Below are 15827 nucleotides of genomic sequence, written 5' to 3'. Positions count from 1 at the left end.
TACAAGAGCTCTCTGTCCTGGGTGCTCTTTCTTGACCCAAGGCCCCATCATTGCTGGGCTTAACCATTAGTCTCTCACAGTCTCTTCAAACTGAAGCATCTAAGTTATGATTAAGGTTCCATAATCTACTATCCATATCCTTTTTATGTGGTCACATAGTTTACTTATTTTGAATTTTTGCTTGTATAGATCAGTGCTTTCTAATGTTCAATGTGCATATCAATCAAGTGGGGATCTTGTTAAAATTTAAGTTCTGATTCAATAGCTCTAGGGTGGGGCTTGAGAGTTTGCATTTCTAACATGCTCCCAGATGATGCTAATGCTGCTGGTCTGGGGACCACACTTTGAGTATCAAGGGTGTAGAGGGTTGTATAAACACAACAAAATTTTGTGTAACCCGTTTCCAAGGAAGAAAACCAGAGGTAATATTTACTATCATTGATCATCTACAGTGTGATAAGACCCTTCCTAGGTGTTCCGTATACATCAACTCTAGTCCCCACAACATCCTGCTAGTAAATATTATTATCTTCACTTCTACTATGAAAAAACTAAGGTTCATAAAAGTTAGGTAAGCGGCAGATCCAGGGCTCATCACAAAACTGTGTCCTTGCCACTGTGCCGTCCATCTTTCCTGCTTCCTAAGCCTGCAGTAGGTTCTCTGCTTATCATTTCGCTTTGAATAAGGAGATGCCTCTATAACAGTTCTGTCCAATAGAACTTTCTGCAATGATAGAAATGTTCTGTGTCTGTCCTGTCCAATATGGTAGCCACATGTGGCTGTTGAGAATAAAAATGTGGCTAGTGTGACTAAAAAACTGAATTTTAAATTTTATTTAATTTTAATTAAAAATTTAAATTGCCTTATGTGGCTAGTGGCCAGAACAAATGGCTGATCGCTCTTGGCTACTATATAGGACAGCACAGCTCTATAGAAGGGGTCCTCCAGGCCACTGAGTTTGAAAGGTGACTTGGATTTGCATTGTAGGTATGTGTGCCATGACCACCTCTGCATGTGAAACATTTTAAGCATTTATACAGTGTCCATAACTTTCATACATAACCTTTACTTCCCTCTTATTTCCTTTCCTACATCCCATTGCATCAAACAACTTCTATCTTTTGGATTCACATCAGTTAAACAGCAGTCCTAGACACGCTGTAAATACTGGAGGCCACATAGAGGAAGAAACACCAATTCAGGAAAGGGGAGGACTGGAATAGCAAGTGGAAACCACCCTTCCATTCTTTACGGGTTTGGGAAAGAATGAAAAGGATCTATTCAGATGCTTCCCTTTCCTCTTGAGACTTAAACAATTAGAATGCTTTCAGCTACAAGTCGTAGAAACCCTGACTCAGATTGCTTTAAACAATGGAGTGTTATTTCACGTAATTGGAAGTCCAGGGCAGAGTGGACTAAATCTGAAGTCCAGGACTTCAGAGTTAGTTGACTCATTTGCTCAGCCCTGATCTCTTAAAAGACCCATGTTCTCACCATCGCTCCTCTGTCTTGTCAAAAAGAGCCATGTACCACAATGTTCATTGCAGCTCTATTTACAATAGCCAGGACATGGAAGCAACCTAAGTGTCCCTTGACAGATGAATGGATAAAGAAGATGTGGCACATATATACAATGGAATATTACTCGGCCATAAAAAGAAACGAAATTGAGTTATTTGTAGTGAGGTGGATGGACCTAGAGTCTGTCATACAGAGTGAAGTAAGTCAGAAAGAGAAAAACAAATACCGTATGCTAACACATATCTATGGAATCAAAAAAACCTAGGGGCAGGACAGGAATAAAGATGCAGATGTAGAGAATGGACTTGAGGACACAGGGAGAGGGAAGGGCAAGCTGGGACAAAGTGAGAGAGTGTAAGATAGCTAGTGGGAAGCAGCCGCATAGCACAGGGAGGTCAGCTCGGTGCTTTGTGACCACCTAGAGGGGTGGGATAAGGAGGGTGGGAGGGAGGGAGATGCAAGAGGGAGGAGATATGGGGATATATGTATATGTATAGCTGACTCACTTTGTTATAAAGGAGAAACTAACACACCACTGTAAAGCAATTTTACTCCATTAAAGATGTTAAATTTAAAAAAAAAGCTGGCTTCCTCCACATGCTTGGCAGCAAGATGGCCACAGTAGTTCTGGGCAATATATCCAGACGTGGCAATCTGCAGAGGAAAGGGAAAACTATCTCTTCCTGCAGCTCTCTTGGAAGATTGAAAAGTTTCTCCAGAAGTGCTCAGATTTCCCCTCATGTTTCTTTGGCTGGAATCAGGTCACATAACCACTCCTGAACAAATATGACAAGGAAAATGAGACTTTCCTTACTCTGATCAGGACCACTCCTGGGGCTGGGAGTGAGGCCAGCTTTTTCTGAGTACATGGATACCTGAACAAGATTGGGGTTCTGTTAGAAGCAAAGAAAGGGGAAGGATCAAACCTTGAAGGGGGCCTGGGATGGGGGAGATATTGAAGCATCCAGTTTGGTATAAGCAAACTAGAGAATATTAGGGTTAGTGGCCTGTTTCTCTGAGCGTGACCATGGGTGGCTCTGAGTCTCCAGAGGAAGCCCATGTTTGGCTCAGTGCCGCATCTAGTGCGCTTTAGCACTGAGAGCAATGGTGGAGTCTAGGCCAATGGACCTGTAATGGTGCTTCTGATTCCCCGTTCCCTGGGCAGGGCACACAGGGCCCCAGTAGTTCCCACATGCCCTGGTGAGGGCCAAAGTGGGACAGACAGGCCTGAGAAGTACCAACAGTGAGTGTAAAGTACCCAGCACAGAGTTCAGAGTAGGATCTCACTTTCACACATAAGACTCCTCCTCTCTCTCAGAATATTCCCAACTCATGTGTGTCACATGCTGCCATCCTGGGGCTGATCTCTGCCCATCCCCAAGATGACTCCATTGTGTCAGAGGACTGCTTGTGCCCAACTTCTGCTTTTGATTCTCCTTCCATGCAGAGAACACCTATCTGGATCACCTTGTGCCTTCAGGGAGTTACTCCCAGCCCTCTGTGTGCAATCAAAGGCCTGGGAACAACCTGATTTGGGTATCTTTTTCTCCACTGAAGGAGGTCTAGTGAAACAGTGGCAAATAGCAGCATCAAATATTTTTCTACTTAAATAGATCATTTCTTTGAGTCATATTCTCTGCTTTTGCTCTTCAGATTCACTTGGCCTTTCCTCGCGCTCTCACAGTGAGACACCCAAGGTGCCTGACGGTGGCCCTGTGCCACCTCAACTTCTGCTGTATCTCCTGGGTGGCATCGCAGCTTTCCTTACTGAAACAAGAAAGGAGCCCAGCCTTGCCCCCATCTCCAGGCATTCTGGCTGGAACCCCTTATTGTCCTGTGAAACGTCTCCTGTCCTGTGCAGTGGAAATCCCCTGGGGCTGAACCTCCACAGCCTTTCCTGAACTGCTGTATGGTTTCCTCAGGCTTCCTGCCTGCCTCTCTGTCCTTGCCCCTCAAAAACCCTGTTTCTGGAGTTACCCTTTTCTTTCATTTTCTCTCACATCCTGCATTCCTCCCTGGTCCAACATTAGGTTTATGCTCTTACCTTCACCCTGGTGCCATTCCACCGCAGACATCTCTGCCTAACGTATCCCTCCACCTGACAGGCCCGCTTAGCTCAGAATGCTGCCACACCACCCCCCAGGTGCCCTTGCCTTGATTCTACATCCCTTGTAACACAGGGGACCAATGAGTTTAGGAACGTCTTAACTGAGCCCTGATGGATGACCCAAGTCATTGTTCCCAAGGGCGAGTCCACTCACTGGAACCAGATGGTTGTATCAGACCTGCCTGGGAGTTTTTGAAAAATGCATATTTCTAGGCCCATGTCCTGACTACTGAATAAAAGACCTGGGGGTGGGGGGGGGGGAAGGAGACAGGAGGGAGTCTATATTTTTAAAATATACTTTCCATGTGATACTGCAGATCCCAGTGTGGGAAGCACTAGTTTGGTGCCTCTCCAGTTCTTATGTAGCCATCTGATTCCGTATGGCTATCTGATTCCCAATTTGAAATCACTCTTGTAATGATAGTTGAATTAGGAACTGAAGCCTCTTTCAGACTCTAGACCAATACAGTACCTTGGGGAGAACAGAGGGTGAGAGAGTAGCTTCACTACAGGACATTCCATAGGTCCAGGCCCTCTGAAGAGCCATATATGGGGGTCAGCAATAAGGCACTGCAGACATTTTGTTTATTTGAGGGATAGGTGTTCGAGGATTTGGGTTAATGATAAGGCCTAGGATTTTGTCATGAGTTGAACAATTATGGTAACAGTAACTCAATTATCATCGTCAACAAATATCCACTGAGTGTCTGCCATGTGTAGGACACTGGAGCTTGGTAATAGAGACTCACAGAATAACTAAACACCTTCACCTAGAGTTGCTAATAAGGCAGCTGGGAAAGAGCACACAGGCTTCAAAAGATGTGCTGAAATTGTTATTTTCCAAGGAAAATTAATATCTACTGGTTTCAGGTCCATTTTTTTCTTAACACCTTCATTCAAGAGTTACTAAGGGGCTGTGATATGCGAGACACTGTACTAAGCCAAGGGTGGGGGGGGCAGTGATAAGGATACAAAGATGGGAAGAGATGGTTCCAGTGTAGCAGGGAGAAATACAGCTGCCACACAGTGTGGTCAGGGCTAAACAGAAAATCACTCTAATCATTGTGGGAGCAGAGAAGGGAGCTCTTTCACTGTGGAGTTTGGGGCACTGGTTGCTTACATCTGCCTAAGAATGAGCTATGTACTTGGGACTACACCAAGCACTTTAAATATGTTGTCTCACTTAATATAATTTATCATTCTCCAAGATCCTTTTAGGTAGATAGTCTTATCCTAATTTTACATATCACATGGATTCCCCCGAATGGTAACTGAAGCTTCTGTGAGAAGGGATAAAATACTATCCCTATAGTGTACACAATCCCATTGGTGTAAGCTGATTTGCATAGGAGGTATTGAGGTTTAAGGAGGTCTTAAACTCTCTGGTGGGGCCAATGAACTCTCAGGTGGGAACAGTGGGAGAACCCTTGGGAGTAAATTCCAAAAGGGTTAGGTAGCCCATTGAGTTGTCCCAGTTAAAGACTTGGTCAAGGTTTAAGGTTTGGCAATTTTTGGATACAGGTGCACCCTGTATTTACAATCCATCCCCATCTGGAGGGGAAGAAGAGCTGTAAATCTTTGGGGCCCAATCAGCACTGTTGCATCATTTTGGGAAATCCTTGACTGACCAAAACGTGTAAGATGAGAGCTATCTCTGTTGTTCCAAAGGAACTGTTAAGAAACAGTAGTGGGATTTCCCTGGTGACGCAGTGGTTAAGAATCCGCCTGCCAATGCAGGGGACACGGGATCGAGCCCTGGTCCGGGAAGATCCCACATGCCGCAGAGCAACTAAGCCCATGCGCCACAACTACTGAGCCCGTGTGCCACAACTACTGAAGCCCGTGCACCTAGAGCCCGTGCTCCGCAACAAGAGAAGCCACCGCAATGAGAAACCCGTGCACCACAACGAAGAGTAGCCCCGCTCACTGCAACTAGAGAAAGCCCACGTGTGCAGCAGCAAAGACCCAACGCAGCCAAAAATAAATAAATTAATTAATTTTTAAAAAAAAAGAAAGAAAAGAAACAGTAGTGTTGGTGCCCAAAGGCTTGAGCAAGGAGGATCAAGATGGTGGCAAGGTTGGTGGTGGATTTTACACCTGACTGGCAGCCAATCTGCTCCAACTGGCAATGAAGTTAGTTGCCTTTAGGTGACTGAGATGACTGTGGCAGTAACAATAAGGGCAAAATTCCAGCCTCCAAGTGTACTTTGTGGACCAGCTAGGTCTGGATTTAGAGTCAGGTTTCAACAGTCTCACTTAACAGTTCCCAAAAATACTTGCAGAGAGGGGATCTGTTGAAACACACACATGCACGCACGCACACACACAAGGCACACAAGGCACACACACACCCGTACCTGAATGGCCTTTAAACTGACTGGGGGATCAGTGTGGCCAAACCGGTGAGAGTCAGGGATTTCTGCTAAGTCATTAGATTTTTATTTCCAGCCTGGTGGAGCTCTTTGGGCTACCTACAGATGAGAAAACTGAAGGTTATTTATTACTCAGAGTCATGGAACCAGTACACAGCAGAGCCCGGATTCAAACCCAGATTCTTCTGACTACAAATGTATCCCTCTTGTGAGGTGATATTTGAATAGAGGCTTTGTAAGTGGAAGGGGGCTAAAGACAGGTCATTCCAGAGAGAGTGGCAGCCAAGTTTGCAAAGACAGAAAGGATGAAAGAGCAGGTGTTTAGGAGGCTAGGCCGTGTAGTATGTAATTCAGCGAGGCTGATGATAGACGTCACAGAGGAAGTTGGAACAGGTGAGCCTGCAAAGGCCCACTGGGGTAGATTATGCAGAGCCCTTAACCTTGCTAAGGCAGAGCATATAGACCTCTTTCACCCACCCTCCCACCTTTTGATAAATCCCCAAATCTAATTTCCTCCTTTATAGTTACATGAAGTATCAAATACAGTAAATGTGTTGACAAAAAAATCACAGCAACAGAAATTTTTAGAATGTGAATTTTCAAATTACAGTTGACCCTTGAGCAACATGGGTTTGAACTGCATGGGTCCACTTATATGTGGATTTTTTCAATAGGAAATACTCCAGCACTACATGATCTGTGGTTGGTTGAATCCAGGGATGCAGAACTGCCAATACAGGGGTGGGGGGAATCGCCTATATGGTGGGTCATGGGCCTATGGGATTTTTGACCATGTTGGGGGGTTGGCCCCAACCCCTGCATTGTTCAAGCGTCAACTCTACTATGTTCTTGAGTCCACCTAATATTTTTTACCTCAGCTGCCTGGAGGTAGAGCTATGGAGTCAGGGAGATCAGGATGAGGTCATCTTAACTCTACAAAAGCAATGCAGACACAGGAGCAACAGATTCAAGAGCCATTTCAGAGAAAGCACTGCTAAGACCTCTCATAGGAGAGAACTATTGGATTTTTAAGCCGCCTTGATTACTGGGAATTTTTGCTTTAAGCCTGGAAGCGGCAATATTCCAACCCTACACAGACATTCATATTTGATTCTAAGTTCAGGAACATCTAAAAGAAGTGAATTTTAGGCCTGATAAATACTCTGCTATTCACAATGTCACTTTAAATAGGTGTTTTGTGTCAAAATGAAAGAATTTATGACTTTAATGATTTTAACCTCAAAGCAGCTGGACACTTGGCCACATGCATGTTGATTATTATAATAACTGCAAGTGATTTTTGGGCCCTCATTGTATGCCAGGCACTGTAGGAAGTGTTTTGCATGTATTATCTCATCAATCCTCACAACAGCTCCATGAATTAAGTGCTATTATGATCCTCATTTTATAGATAAGTGAGTGGAAGCTCAGAAAGGAGAAGTGACCTGCCTAAGGTTACACAGCTGGTAAATGGTAGAGCTGGAATTAGAACTCAGGTTTGTTTAACATCAGAGTCACTCTGATTGGGAGAGGGGCTACTGAAATGAGAGCTCAGGGGTTTAGAGAGTGAGCTGGGGTGTGGCCACATCCCCATCTTGGACAGGAGATCTAGGCAATGCCAACAGCAAGTGCCTCTTAGAGTCAGGGTGCATCATTCCCACGGGGAGACCCTTATTCTGTGTAGAAGGTGCCACATGCAGTCCTTTGGCTTGGAAAAGGGAAGGCTAAACTTAGTCCCCATTTTCCAAATCTTGCCCCTAATGCTGCCAGCTCACGTCCCGATGGAATATGGAATAGGTGTAGGTGCTTTCTGGCCACAAAGCTGGTTCCTGAATTGTGTGCCTGATTCCAAAGCACCCTTGTAGAGATGGGGCAGCGGGGAAGGCACGACAGCGCCAGGAATAGAGTCTCAGAAAAAAGCAGAGAGCATCACCCAACACCTCTGGTTCAAGGTCCCCAACCATTAGTTGACCTTGACTCTTCCTCACCTGGGTTTTATTAAACACACCCATTGCACATACTTTTTTTTTATGTAATTATTTAAACATAATTCTGTAAAAGGTGAACGTGCTTTTGCTTTAAGAATTCAGACATCATAAAATCCTTGAGCAGCTTTTAAACATTTAACTCTCGAAGTTTAACAACTTTGGCTGCAACTGTGAAAGAAACAAGTTATAAATGGCATTTAAACACAAACTGAGTTTTTTCTCACAACTGATATGGACTTTACTCCTGCTCACCACAGGACACAATTTATCTTATCTATGGAAGCCTTTTTTATCTGTCATGGATTCTGGGGGGAAAAATGCATTATGTGTGCTTATCGAATGTAGTTGTTTTAAACTTAATAAATGGCCTTCTAAAAGCCACTTGCGGATTATTTCTAACAGGGCCTACAACCTAAATTACTAAGGTTTAAAAGTGCACAAAGATCTCACCAAGGCCCTTGACTACTGTCAAGTTCTCTTCTCCACGTATTTGGCACTCAGGTCTAGGTCAGACAAGTCCCAGCTGTAATTTGATGGTGACTAACCTAAGCATTGTGATATACGGCCCTAGAAATGAAAAAGAAAAAACCCATCTCTGAAAGAGTTGAAATTTGTTACCACTTCACTGGCAGAAGCTGAATAGTGTAATGGTAGAACAATGAATCCACATTTCTTTGGAAGAGGAAACTAAGAAAGAATGGAACAATCTATAAACGTGGGAGGGGAGTAGGTCGTGAGTCTCCCAAGGTTAACCGCATTGCCACTACTTCAGTTTTCCCAAGTTGGAAAAAAACAGACCAAGTTTTGCACCACCCAAAATGAAGTCAGACCAGGCCCATCATGTTTTAAATATGTGGTGATGCTTTCTTATGTCTTGAATAAGACGTAAGAAAGAACAGTTCTGCCCGCAGGCCCTGTCTAATGTTGGCTTTGACAGCTCCTGTGGGCTTTTATGTGACTATTTGCTCTGAATAAATAATGGAACCACATTCTCACACAAAGACTGCTAATTCTGCAGCCTTCTGAGATCCACAAGTTACCACAAAACTAAACCTTGTGTTTACACGTACAAGGGGATCTGGAGCTCCAACGAGGAGCTTGAGTTCGTCTCACATTAGAATCCTTAGTCTAACTAACACCAGGAATCTTTGTTCCTTTTGTATTTAGGTTGTTCTGTTGTTTTTTGTTTGGTTGGTTGTGTCTTCCCCAGTTACATTTGGAGGAAGTAATGGGGGAATGGCATGTTTAGATAGATTTGTGGGAAAGAGGTTGACACCGACCTCTGTCTTTCCCATGAATCTAGCTGTACCATTGAGTTTCCAAAGAGATGCCTTGTCAATTATTTAGACAGTGGAGGGGATTGGCAATTGGCTTTCCTTCTCACTGAACGATGCTAAGTAAGCACTAGGATACTAGGAATAAGTGCTAAATAGCCAAGAAAAAGGAACAACTACTACTCCCCTCCATAAGCGGGTCTCTTAAATTTCTCACCTTGTGGCCACTGTAGGTGTTCAGATGGCTCAATGTAATGACGGAGGGGAGTGGAATTAGATGCAGATCCCTTCTTTGCCGACCTCTCAAGACTGCAATTATCTCTCGATTCCACACTCACCACTCCCCAGGCCCTCAGGGAGCCCTCTCTCATTACTATGCCCTTTGGGAATTGAACTCCACGCCAATGAGACTAAATAGATGGAAAAGACTAGAAAGAAAGAAAAAAAGAAATGGCCCTTTAGGTTCACAGTGGTCAGACTTCAACTTGAAAACAGATGGAAAGAAATATAGACTGGGGCTACTAGAGAATGTATAAAATTTCATCCATTAAATAAGATGCATGTTTTTACCCCAACCTACTTGTAGACTTTCTCTTTACTTAGATGCTATGGAACAGAAGTTTTTTTTTTTATAAAGTTTCTTCATTTGCTGACTGTTGTCTGCAGAACCGCAAAAATGAAAAAGGGGAATATTAGCTTCCTCAATAACTGCCTGTTAATTACTTCTCCTGACTGTAAGCTCCTTGAGAGAGGCATTGGGTCTTAATCCTGTTGTAAACCCAAGGCATTGTGCATGGGAGATACTTAATGGATAGTGAATGAATGAATGAATTAGCAACAACGAGGATTAAAGAGTTAAGAATTGAGTGCTATACTAACAAATGCACTAAATAAGCATTAAGTTTAATTACCATGTGCGTCCATAATGGTGACGTTAAGGTGAAAAATACTCTTTCTGTTTACATTGAAGTTCAGTTTTAGGAATGAGTGATGACAAGAAGAGGTAAGGGTCAAAATATTCAATGCAGCTGCAGCATCCAAGGATTGATAAGCAAAAGTAATTAGTAGTCAGTGGCAGGTTAATTTTTTAAGCCCCGAATCAGTCATTTGCAAGGATGGTAAAAAAAAAAAAAAACAAAAAAAACTGGAAAGCATTAGTTTCTTCTCTGCCCTGTCTCTTTATGATTCAACCACTTTCTTTAAGTAAGTTAGTTATCCAAGGGTGTTACACTGACCCTTTAAAGCCACTAAGTTGGCAAGACTTGCTCCTCCCCTCCCACCGAGTTAATCATTTCTTCTTTCATTCAATGCATTTTTTTACACCTATTATAGGTCAACGTGCTAGTCCTATGGAATAGAAAAAAATTGTACACAGCATCCTTACCTTCATTACTTATAACCTATCTTAGTCTGTTTGAGCTGCTATAACAAAAATACCGTAGACTGGGTGGCTTGTTAACAACAGAAATTTATGTCTCACAGTTATGGAGGCTGGAAGTCCTAAGTCAGGGTGCCAGCATGGTCAGGTAAAGGCCCTTTTCTGAGTTTCAGACTGCTAACTTCTCATTGTATCTTCACATGGGGGAAGGGTCAAGGGAGCTCTCTAGAGTCACTTTTACAAGGGCACTAATTCCATTTGTGAGGGCTCCAGCCTTGACCTAATCAACTCCCAAAGATGCCACCTCATAATACCATCACCTTGGGGCTGGGCTTCAACACATCAAATTTAGGGGTACACATTCATACCATAGTATAACTTAATTGAGGAGAAAAGATATAAGCACATGAAAAACTAAGGTAATCAATAATGGAAATGTCAATACAAAAAAAGTTAGAAGGCAGTATGTGATCAGAAGCCTGAAGAACAGAGTCTACCCTGCCCTCTTCCTTTTTTGGGAAGCATCACTTCCCAGACCTGATATACAGGATTACTGTAGAAGCCATGTTCTTGTAGCATGAACTCACCTGCCTGGCCAAAGTTGAATGGACCAGGAGTGGTACCTGACCAAGTCGGACCAATCAGATCCTCTCCAGGAATTTGGAATCGGGTGCAGTTTGGTTATTCCCCTTTATAGAAGAGATGTAAATATTGGTAGCAGCCATTTTCCACCATGACAAAGCAAAGAAAGTCAGTTGCAGTGAGGAAAGAGAATGAAGCAAATGTGAAAAGAGAAGCAAAGATTAAAGAAGGAGGGAAGGGACTCTGGTTCTCTAATGGCCTCTAGTCCCTAGTTTCAGCAGTTCTGAGTTTCATTTTTCTCTCTGTCCTTGAGATCCATGAGAGCTTTCTGTATCCATTTAAGGGTACACTTCTACTTCTGCAGAAAGCAATTTCATCTTTAACAAGTTGAGTTGCTCTGACATCTGGCTGGCCTATGTCATTGGAAATCCAGGGCATTCCTGGTCCAATTTGAGGATGCTTTCTCAATACCCCCTTCCTCCTGCTGTATGTATTTACTAGCACCTCTCATTTTATAGCATCTCAGAGGTTGGTTCCTTCCAAAACTCCCTCATTACCCTTTCTTTTAGGCTCCAAAGTGGACAGGTGCTTCAAATATTTAATTTTATTTAATCCTTACAATAACACTTTTATGAGGTAAATATTGTTATTATCAACATTTTGCAGATAAATTTGGTGCACAGAAATTGAGCAAGTTACCCAAAGTCACATATCTAATAAGTGTTTGAGTCAGGATATGAACTGAAGCAGTGTGACTCCTGAGCACATTCTCCTAACCACTAAGCCACTCTCCCTCATTTTGCTGGTATAGCACAGGGAGCATTGCCTAGGATGATCTTTTCTTCAGCACTTTAAAATGTTAGGATCTTTCTATTTCTCCCATTCCATATTTTATTTTTGTAAAGCATAAACCTTGTAGTGGAGACTAGGTAGATACTCACTGATCTCTTTCCTCTTGCAAGGCAGACTGGAAGTCTAACTTTCCTACTCTCCCTTGAAGTTAAGTTGGAGATACATGCTGCATACTGGCCCTGGAATGGGACAAAAAGTGACATATGCTCCTTCCTGGACAGAAACTTCTCTAGACCATTTTCTTTGCTCTTTCTTCTTTTTCCATGTAGATAAAGAATCCATATCCTGTAGATGATGGTGGCACAGGCTATAAGGAGCCTAGATCCCTGAGTCATCATATGGAGGCAAAATACCTAGGAGAACCATCCAACTGTCAATGACTGGGACTCGAGTGGGAAATGATTGTGCTGAGCCACTGCAATTTAGGGTTGTTTGTTACAGAAGCTGCCAGTTTTTCTTTATTGATCTACTTAGTGAATTCCCCAAATTGGATGAGCACTGGTGGCCACCAAGAAAGTAGGCATTTGGGTATACATACCAAGATTATTTTTTATAGAAGCTTCATCCCTTTAAAAATATCTGATTTGTATTATTAGTGAAAGAAATTAGTGATAATACTCTCAAAAGACACTCAGCCCTATACTTCTGTGGTTGTTCAGAGGACGGTACCATGAGAGTCTTTGCCATAGCTGATGGGGTAAATCTTTCTGTGGCTCCTCAGAGCATTCTCTGGATGGTGAGGTCAGCTTCTTGCTTATGCAGGGACAGAGACTTCCGTCAGAGAGTCATGGAGTTACATTTCAGAACAGGATGCTCAAGAGACCAGCTCCAGCTTACATAGAGGCTGCATTTAGTTGCTTTTTGACAGCAGCTGAGTGGGACAGAAGTTGTTTTTTGTTTTTTTTTAAACTTACATACAGTGTGGCCATTCAGTCTTCTTGGGCCCATCATTTAAAGCGTTTTCTCCATTCCTACAAGTTAGAAAGGGGAGTCGCTGTTATCCAAATGGAAAGCTTCTGACTTGGGTGAATAAAGAAAGATGTAACAAATGGTGTTGATAAAAGAATGAACCTTTATTTTCTGCGGGTCAACTGGTGGAGCTATAGAAAAAACCTAAGTGTCCTTATGCTAGGAAGTCCAAACTGGAAGCTGATAACGTCCTTTTGGGAAGCTGTTGAAAATGTGCAGTAAAAGTTGCTCAGTTTGCAGTTAATCTCATCATTAAGTCAAAGGTCAAGGTTTTATTTCAAATTAAATTTATCATGAATTTATGAAAATGAACTTGCCACATCTATAAATGATCTCAGCCATCTCCATATGGTTTTGGTAAATTGTCATCTTGCAAAAGAACATTCTGACTTTCCCAGGGTAACAGGCTCTCTGCCTGACCATAGTGAAGGTAAGGAGAGACACAAGAGCTAAAATCTATGCTTTTTGTTATATTCTTACAGTTTAAATTAAATGTCCCTAGACTGGGCTGCCAAGACATTGCTGCATTAAGATTCAAGGACATGAGCTTGGAGATGTTACACTTAAAATAATGTGTGGTTGTTGTTTTTCTACGTTATTAGTCATTCAATTAATATTCCCCGAGTGCTTTAATGTTCTATGCACTAAGTGCAACAAAACTGCTACCTACTGTCAACTGGGGTAATTATTTATTTAATTTTTGCTGCCACCTCTGCTAGAGCAAGCCTTGTTTTGATACAGCACAAGATGGGATCCAGAGTCTGGCACATAGTGGGTGCTGAGTAGATGCTTGTTGAACGAATATATGAGCCCATTATGATATCTGAGAAATCCTATGTGAGCAGCAGCATCAACGTCACCTCTGCTCAGACTGTGTCCCCGTGAAAAGGATAAACTTTCCCGGGTCAAAAAAGACAAGGAATTGTTTCTATAGTGTGTTAATGCAACGGACATTTACTGAATGGTTAGTTTGTGGTAGACACAGCGCTGGGCCCATTGGCTGGGAGACACTCACGCTCTGGACTCTAGTTCCAACAGCAGCATATTGGGTGCCCCATGCTTTATTGCCTCGGGTAGATAAGTAATTAGTTAAGCACTGATGCCTTCGAGAATGTCTCCTTTCTTTTCACCCTCAATTATTCCAAGAGGGGAGAGAGGGAGGCAGCTGGTTGGTATGAGTGTCAGGGTCATAATATACCCCTATTTTCTTAGGAGTACATGGAATGAAACAAAGTGTTGGACTTCCCTGGTGGTGCAGTGGTTAAGAATCTGCCTGCCAATGCAGGGGACACAGTTTCAGGCCCTGGTCCGGGAAGATCCCACATGCTGTGGAGCAGCTAAGCCTGTGAGCCACAGCTACTGAGCCTGTGCTCCAGAGCCCATGAGCCACGACTATTGAGTCCACATGCTACAACTACTGAAGCCCACGTGCCTAGAGCCTGTGCTCCACAACAAAGAGTAGCCCCTGCTCTCCACAACTAGAGAAAGCCCGCGCACAGCAGTGAAGACCCAATGCAGCCAAAAATAAATAAATAAATAAATTAATTTAAAAAAAAAAAACAAATGAAGCGGTAACCAACATCTTCTTTGAAATGAGACTGGGAGGGATTAGCTGAGGGGAGGGCATCATTAGAGAGAGAAGCGCCATTAATCACTATCCTGAAATAATCCAAGTTGAATATCTTATTGTTTAATTATTTTTAATCTTTTGGAAATACAGAGCCACCCTGGGGTGTTTTCTTTTCTCTCTCCCTCCTACGGAGCAGTCTGCTTGGGGAGCTGAAGGCTTCCTGTGTATTCCTTGAACTGGATCCAAATTCATTACAGATATACTGTGAAGTGGACAGAGATGATGAAGCTGGTAGAGAGGGTGGGGGAAGAGGGAAAGAAAGAGAGCTACCGTAAGTAGCCTGGGCTAGTTTTAGAAGTTGAAAGGTGATCTTTGACCTTCCCATGACTCATAAAGCACTTTATGACTCCCACCCCTTACTCAAGAATTTTCAAGCTCAACAAAAGCGCTTTTAGCTGAAATGCCATTTTCACCCAGCTTCACAAGGACAACTTATTTTAGTTTCTGTGTTGACCAAGTACAGTTCTTCACTTTTGACTATCTGATAGCCGACCAACTTGGTTGATCCATGTGTATTTGTTTGGTCATACATTTCATCCAGACATAGAATTGGGTAGCAAGGTCCTATTTCTCTGTTGTGGGAAATGGATCATGAGATGTGTGTTATTTAGACACATGGATGGATTAGAGCTGCCAATATGCAAAATAAGGAGAGGAGATTTTCCAATCAAGAGTCATCCAGAGAAGCAAGCCCCTACATTTAGAATTGCATCCAGAGGTGCAAGCTAAGGGAATCCTTATAGTGGAATATTCCTGGGCAAAATACCCTGGACTTTCTAACACTTTCATAGCTCCAATCTCTGATAAGGAGTACTAGTTATTCCATTCACCACCAATGAAATGTCCAGTTTCCTTATTTAGCTCCTTGAAAGGCCCATAAAGCCAGATGAAAGAATTATAGCCATTCTTCTTTTAACAGGCTTCGGCATATGCTATGTGGTGGATTAAAATGGCTACAGGGGCTTCCCTGGTGGCGCAGTGGTTGAGAGTCTGCCTGCTAATGCAGGGGACACGGGTTCGAGCCCTGGTCTGGGAGGATCCCACATGCCGCGGAGCGGCTGGGCCCGTGAGCCACAACTGCTGAGCCTGCGCGTCTGGAGCCTGTGCTCCGCAACGGGAGAGGCCGCGATGGTGAGAGGCCCGCGCACCGCGA

This window comes from Eschrichtius robustus, chromosome 2, assembly GCF_028021215.1.
Source record: "Eschrichtius robustus isolate mEscRob2 chromosome 2, mEscRob2.pri, whole genome shotgun sequence".
In the NCBI taxonomy this organism is placed as follows: Eukaryota; Metazoa; Chordata; class Mammalia; order Artiodactyla; family Eschrichtiidae; genus Eschrichtius; species Eschrichtius robustus.
This window is presented reverse-complemented; position numbering follows the sequence as displayed.